The sequence below is a fragment of the Stylophora pistillata genome, chromosome 7 (assembly GCF_964205215.1).
Source record: "Stylophora pistillata chromosome 7, jaStyPist1.2, whole genome shotgun sequence".
NCBI lineage: Eukaryota > Metazoa > Cnidaria > Anthozoa > Scleractinia > Pocilloporidae > Stylophora > Stylophora pistillata.
In genome coordinates this window covers 29,343,217-29,350,737 of record NC_142525.1, presented here as the reverse complement: position 1 = coordinate 29,350,737, position 7,521 = coordinate 29,343,217, and the positions used below count along the sequence as shown (strand labels likewise).

The 7,521-nt window shown below is 37.9% G+C and overlaps 1 pseudogene; it reads right to left on the bottom strand.

Annotated features, from left to right (window-relative positions):
• Positions 1-407: 407 nt before the first annotated feature.
• LOC111320786 (uncharacterized) overlaps positions 408-7,521 on the bottom strand; it is an 8,796-nt pseudogene continuing 1,682 nt past the window's right edge.

The window sequence follows — 7,521 nt, the reverse complement described above, 5'->3', positions numbered from 1 at the left end:
CCGACAACGGCCACTTTCTTCTGTCTTCAAGGTGGCCGTTAAGGAGAGGTTCAACTGAAACTTCATAACAAAGCTCGATGATGTTCTATAATTATAATAAGCTGAATACTGACGCGCATTTTGATTGGCTCTTACTAATGATTTACTGGGAGGATGTATGCATGGATGACATCACCATCAACAACATTTAACTTTTTAGTCAAATAAATCAGATAAATTCCATGTGGCCGAGGGTTTGTACAATAAAAGATCATGGGAGACGTTAAAATGCAATTAGAGCATCAGTAATACACATGGCTGCGCCTCGTGTGGCACTTTATTGGTCTTACCACATTTGACGTCATCTGTGATCTGTTACTGAACAGACGCATGGCATTATGCCCAATGGATTAACATCCTTTCTAATGTCACTTCAGTCGCGTACTAAAAACTTTGGACTCCAGTTTATCAAATTGTTCTTGTGTTGTGAGAAGAAGACTTCGCATTACTTTAAGTTTGGCCCGAATCGTGTCTCTCTCAGTGTGCATTTCTTTGTTTGTGGCCTCTTCCGCCGAGAAAATTCGCAAATCCTTAAATGGTCATCCTCCTTCCATGATAAAACAAATGTTTGTTAAAAATGTTAAGATTCTCGTTGTTCCTAACGGTATCTGAAGTCGTTGCGATCACAGGATGTATTGAATCAGTTATCTTCGTAGACTCCTTTATTTTCAAAACTTTTATCATTCGTATCAAGTACAAATCAGTGACTAACCCTTACTTAAGAGAAATAAGAGACATAGTATAACTACAGAGACATGGCAGTGCTTTCCACAAGGATGCAACTGGAAAAGTATGCTTAAGAATCTTTCAGTTTTCACGTTATATCGTATTTTCTTTTGCCTTTCTTCTTTGAATTTTCAAGTTAGCTATAAATTGACCCTATTATTTTGAAGTGATTTTTTTTCATAGACGTTCTTTAGGTTCTTATTTTCTAATGATATATGTCCATACGTTATCTTCATTATTGATGCTGCGCAAATGAATATACTTGTATGGTTTATGCTCAAAATAAGTTCTCTATTTATGAATAAATTCATCTAAGCATAGAAGGCTTGAGTCTTCTGCATTAATCTGTCCTATTAAGACGCTTAAATCAAGCCTATCTCTCACCCTTCTATTTTCATTTTCGCTTGCAATACTTTGAATCGTTGAGCCACTTTGTTGGCCTCTTCATTTTATTTAACAATTCAATACATCGAAGTGGAGGTGAATCGTACTTGCCATTCACTTCCGAACTAGCCAATCAGAACTCACGAAAGGCACTGTTCACGTGTGTGGTATTTACTAATTTGTATAAAAGCTTACTCAGTTTTAAAGAAAATTGATCTGCAAGCTCACCTACGTGTATGACGACATTTTGTTTTCCCTTTCATTTCAGTCTAATAAGCAATTCCCACGATGTGCCGCTGACAAGCAAAGCAGCCAATACTCCAAGTGATATATACATGGACTCTCTGACAAATACGGGGGACTCGTCAAAGAGATTGAAGCTTGTCTCAGGCCTCTGTTGTGTAAGCTAATTATGTAATGAAACCATAGCATTACAATATACTTTCCTTTTTATTTATGGTTAGGCGCTACTTTTTGGTTGGCTTGTCTGTTTGCTAATTTCTTTTAAAGCATAAATCGCGTAAAGCGCGCGCTTAGATTGGTCTATTCAGTGTCTACTATTTTCCCTTGGGAGTATGCTTCTGACATGAGCAATTGTTTCAAGTAAGCAAATGTTTCGCAAGAGATTGTTTTTTATAAAAGAAATGGTGAACACCACAGCGTACACTACTGAGTTATGGATGCACGCGGGAGGTGGCTCAGCACAAAAGAAACGTAAGAGTCGCTCGGGGCGATAGCCTAGAGCGGCTCTAGCTTTTTGAGTCTGGTGTTTGCTATTAGTTAAATCAGGCACACTTTTGTAATGCTATTTACTATGTAGTATTAGCATTACTTAAGTTGATAACTTCACTTGATTCTACTCGTGGTTTTGAGAAATCGGTGAGCATTGCATAAAGGGACCTTTAACTTTGGTGCAAAAATTTACAAAGGAAATGAGCCTTTTTTTCCCTTTAAATTAAAGATTACCTTGTACAAGTCAGTAAATAAATGCTTTGAACTGACCTCCATATGTCTGAGCGTTACTTGTTTGTCAAGCACTCAGCAAGACTCTCTCTACTGTTATAGAAAAGCGCTCCCATATCTCTTTGTAGATCTAACTTCTTAACAGTGGTAAGGGCCTCTCTTTGATAATAGGAAGCCGCGCGTGTAGCGGTCCAATAGCATTCCGTTAACTTGCTTTGATTTCAGTGCTTCAATGGCGGCATCAATGTTGTTATACACGATGAAGACAAGACAATAGACAACAGTTCTTTCATCAAGTTTTTCTCGTGATATTCCTTTTACCCCTCTCACTTTTTTGTGAGGTATATACTAGTTAATGCATTCTTCAAACATACAGCAGATACTGACAACGAAGCGCATATAGTATTAAAAATACTATAAATGCACAGTTACGCGCTTTTCTCTGCAAAACCATTCCACTTCATGAGTTTAAAATTTTTCTGAGTTAGTCCCGAAATTTTGTTCTTACTCTGGCAACAAAAAATAAAATAGAAAAAAGATGTTTTTTGATTTTGTAGTCCTGAGCTCAAAATTTACCATTTTTCTCATTCTATCTACGAAAACGACGTCGTTATTTCGATATTAGGGAGCTTAAGCAACCCCGACGACGAACGGAGGACGACGACCAGAAGTAGCGAGAACGTCACTGCGCAAGCGCGAACCAAGAGTTCCGTCGTCGTCTTAACGTCGACGACTTGAGATGGACCAGTTTCACGTCGTCGTGAACTTCCGAACTTCAAAGCAGCTTTTCTCATCAAAAGGTGAGGCTTTTTTGTCGTTTTTTTTTTTACAGTCTATGGCCGGTTGGAGTTTGTATTCGCTTCTTCGGTTGATTTAAACCTCCCTGTTCAGTTTTTTAAACAAATAAAATTCGAAAACCCACCAACTCATTTTCCTTCCTCCGCACAACAGATGTCAAGTCAAGTGGTGAAAGCGACCACGTTAGGTTTAAATTTATTTGAGTATATTTTATGAAAGAAGTGCTGTTTATCATTTTCATTGAATGAAAAGGTTTAAATGGCAGTGCAATACACCTCTGCGTTCGGTCAAAAGCTGAGTGTATGGAACTGTCGGTTTATTGCTACTAAAAAATTTTGCGTGTTGCTGTTCTTCCGTCGAGACGCTTTAAACAGCAAAGAATTCTTCAGAACGGTGTGTCAACATGAGCGTGAATATCTCTCAGGTTTTGCGAATCTATTTTCGAAATGTTTGATAAAGATCTAGATTTACAGCCATAAAAATTATTCCGACAAAATCACACGGGAAAAAATAGTATTCTTGTTTGAAGCGCGACGACTGATCTGTGCCGATCGCTAGCTAGCATTGATTAAAATTGACAGACTTGCGTCCTTTGCTCGCCAAAGGAAGGAGCATCAAAGGTACAACATATCAGGCTAAAGCACGTTGAAAATCAGGCAAGCCTTGGGCAAAATAGGTTTGTTTTTACCAGCAACACTTAGAATTGAATTCAAATCTCGAATAACTTCCGTAAAATTTAAATTTTAAACTTTTATCATGCGTAAATTATTGTAAATAAAGCTAAAGCTTCATAATTCCTTGGACTTTTGATGTTCAAGAATTGAATAACCGACTCTCGAACTTCCGATATAGGTGAAAATTTGATCCATGAGTGAGAAGAAGGTTTTGGAGGTCTCTGAACGATGTCATTTGTTAAACTGACGAAGCGAGAATAAACAAAAATTTCAGACGTCGTCGTCCTTGAGCAACTTCACTGCTTAAGTTTCATTTTCCCGCTAAAAACGACGTCCTCGTTCCAGACCCTCCGCGATTACTTGACGTCGTCGTCGTCCCTTTCGTCCTGGTTGCTTAAGCTCCCTATTGCTGATCTTACAGGACACGTGTAACAAATGAACCTTGTGGTAGCCCAACTCAGCACAGAGTCTGACAGGGCTCAGTGATAGAGCATCGGAGCACGGAATCTGAAGATTTGATGTTCGATTCTTAAGGACTCAGAATCTTTTCTTTGTCCTATGTTCATGAAAATACGAAAAAAACATCTTTCTTTATTTCATTACCGATCTCAAATTTATCATCTTTCTTATTCCCTTTAAGCAATAATAGTAAGTCATATTTCTACATTATGTATCAGGTCAGTTCATTCTGTTTCTAGTTTCAAGTTAGTTGGCTTCCCATGGACCTTTCGGGCGTGCATTTTCTTCCAATGTATGTTGGTATTCGGTTCTATTGCTCAACGCGGCAACCTGAAGATAAAACGGCAAAATATTGTTCGTCATACTCTGGATAGTTTGAATTCCTCCCGACCTTTCATTTCAAAAAGCCTCCAAAGAAAACTTAATATATTTGTAGTAAAACCAATTACATTACAGAGTCCCTCACAGTACGGGCCGTATTCAAAGGATTACGTATAATTTTCAAGGTCATGTGTGGCCCCCTCTGTAGGAAAGTCAGATTTGGCCATCTCCTTTTATTACTGATCCCTTTATTTATTACTAGTCAATTATCAGCTTAGACAGCTCACTTTCTCTATACTGATATTTTGGAGTCAGCAATGGTGCAAAAAGGATGCTCTCTTATGTCTCGAGTTAACTGATGCATTATCTTCGTGCACTAACATCAACGGCGTTGAGGCTGGCTGGTTCTAGATGCAGAGAGAGGGTCGTCAATGCAGATGTGACATTTGCCGTGAAAACAGCCATTATTATAAGGCTTAACTGGATCCAGACGACCGAGAATATACGAGCCAGGATAGGTTTTGGAGCCTTGTCTCCATATCTAGCAAAGACCGAAAAGAGAATACGTTTTTATGAAACCTACATCGTGTGTGTGAGAGGATAAGACGCGATTGACTCAGAGAACGCATCTGATGAATATTTTAACCAGGTGCCAACCCTACCCTGTCGGGATTTAATAAGCTAAATCAAACAGGAGAAGTCTGAAGAAGTCAATGGTATGCTTTTATTGACTAATTAGCTAACTTTTAAAGCTGACTTTTCGACCCAGATTGTCGAGCAGTACTCCTGCGGTAAGAAGTTGGCCCGGTCTTTACCGAAGACGAGAAAACAACGTCGATCAAGTGCTTGGTTGGAAATAAAACTCACCTGATCATCATGACAGCTGACACAATGAATTAAGGCTTCAGTCAACCTAGTTTTTACGTTGAATTAAGAGATAAATCCTAATACTGTGAGCCCGCCTGACACCATGGTGGTCATGGAAATGAAAGACCACCAAAATCCATCCCAGGAGCCTCTGAAGAATGAACGCGGAAACTCTTCATTGTTCCAATTTGAATCCCAGAATTCCAAAAAACGTTATTGGCAAAACCAAGATTGGTTGGTGTACATTAAATCATTCTACATATCATATGTCCATTATTACCAGTAACTGACGCAATTAATGTGGTCAAAATAGGATTTGCTGTTGTAGAACCTGTTACGTTGATCAAAATCAATAACATTTTAATTTATTGATCCGTTTATTGACATTTAATTGACTCCGTGATTTACAGCCAATTGCGTAATCGCTTGAGGCTGACCCCTCAGTTAATGTGACATTTTGCCGTAACAGGCGCTCGAGAGCGATCAGTCCTTTTTCTACCTCGCTACCTGAAGTGTCCTGAGAGAATTTTGCTAACCTGTTTCTTGGTACTGGAGTTTTGATTGGATTGCGCCACAGAAGTGAGTAGTGTGTTTGTAATGAGTGGAAATTTTATATTTTTTTAGTATCATCATTTCGTTTTCCAGCATGAAATTGTCAGGAATCGCTTGCTGTTAGATTGCTCAGAATTATGTATTATTTTTTTGTAGATCGAATAAAAACCAATTAAAAGGATTATACGATTCCGTGTCCAATCAATTACTCGCGGGCCATTATCCTCCACGATCCAGAACCTCACCTTAAAGCAGCAGTAGAGCACTACTTACCAGCGATGGCTGTGTGATGAGAGTAAATGCAAGCAAAGACCAAGATTTCAGCACAGAATTCAATACTACAGTGCATGACCTCTGGTTTCTTCTTCAGCTGTTGTTATGTATTCGGTCCCGGGATAATCAAGCCACTTTGAAAAATAGAAACTCACTGTATTGTTTATCCTCATGTTGTTTGAATATAGGACCAGCCATGTGGACTTTGTCTTGCCTCAACAGCTCGATCATTTCAAATTCACTTTGAGCTCTCCTTGTTCGCACTTTGTAAAAATTTCTGAATTTTCCATCTTCTTCACATTCGGATAACAAATACTTTAACAGCGCATCTCGAAACAACCCAGCGGCCTCTTGTCAAAGGATTCGTTAGAAGGGAAGGTTAAATATAGAGGCCTTTCAATCCAGGCTATGGTGAGATTCTGGTAAAGGGGTATTCTTTTCTAAGGGCGTGTCGATGACTTGGTTTCCGCCGAAGAACGTCGGAAATTAAATGAAAACCAGCAATTGCAATAACAGATGCAAGTATTTTTAACAAGTACGCGACTGAAGATCTATAAATGGCAATAAAATTTGTTTTCTACATTTTGAATCGACTTATTGGTAATTAAAATAAGTGTGGTAACGACCTCTTTTCATGCACTTTGCAGAAGCGATCCAAAGTTTTTCGTTTAAATGAAATATGCGTTAGCTCCTCATTTGATCAGTTGACCATACAACTTACGGCTTAATATTAAAACCGTTTTTTTGCGTGACGGTCCGACTTAGGAGGCGGTTTTTTCAACAAAATATCAGTCTATTTTCAGAAACCTTTCCCCTCGACGGTCATTCTGTTGTAGATTCAAATGCAAAGTCTAAAGTTTAAAGATACTTAGCTCATGAACTACTGTTAATTTCTATATATAAATTTTTTCTTAAATTGGAAAACATTCAATTAGAGTGAACCTTAATTTTCGCCAATCTTATGTTATTTTGTTTTTGGAGTACGCTATGAAATGATGCAAACACTATAAGTGCTAAATACATCCAGATTAATTTCCATAGTTGGTTTCGAATAAATACTCTATACAGAAATAAATATTTTACTCGAAAAAAATGCAAATGAATCTCCTTTGCCGGATCATTCTATCTTATCTTCAACGTCTAATTATTTTTCCAGGAGAGGAAATATAAACGTTGTTGTATTATTACAGCTGAAAGTAGGCAGATGTTTAAACGAGCTAGTGCTACAAATTACATTCATTTTGCAGTAACACGTACGCTTCAAATGTAAAAATTCATTTTATTAGTTTTTTCCTTCTAGATGAGCCCATTTAATGATTTCTATATTTCAAATTCCTTTTGTAGAATCCGAGTGATGTAATTTCACATTTTTTTCAAATTGAGTAATATTTTAAGGTTTTTTTGCATGAGTAGTCATTATTGATAATGGAACGGGAATATTACCTTTCCACTCGGCTTTACAGTG